The 226-nt window shown below is 61.5% G+C and overlaps 1 protein-coding gene across 1 annotated transcript in view; it reads right to left on the reverse strand.

Annotated features, from left to right (window-relative positions):
• CASKIN1 (CASK interacting protein 1) overlaps nt 1–226 on the reverse strand; it is a 24,354-nt gene that overhangs the window by 13,005 nt on the left and 11,123 nt on the right. The gene's annotated exons all lie outside the window — the stretch shown is intronic.

A 226-nucleotide genomic window follows, 5' to 3' on the forward strand; every position in this document is an offset into this window, starting at 1 on the left:
GCATCCCCCGCGTGTGTGTGTGTGGTGCGCATCCCCCCCCCGTGTGTGTGTGCATCCTCCGTGTGTGCATCCTTCTGGCATCTGCATCCCACTTGCGTGGGCATCCTCCTCACATGTACATCCCTCTGCCATGTGCATCTCCTTCACGTCTGCATCCCACTTGCATGTGCATCTCTCCAGCATGTGCTTCCCCCCCCCCGCCAACGTGTGCATCCCCCCTCCGTGT

This window comes from Aptenodytes forsteri, unplaced genomic scaffold (genome assembly GCF_000699145.1).
Source record: "Aptenodytes forsteri isolate BGI_AS27 unplaced genomic scaffold, ASM69914v1 Scaffold55, whole genome shotgun sequence".
NCBI classification, from domain to species: domain Eukaryota; kingdom Metazoa; phylum Chordata; class Aves; order Sphenisciformes; family Spheniscidae; genus Aptenodytes; species Aptenodytes forsteri.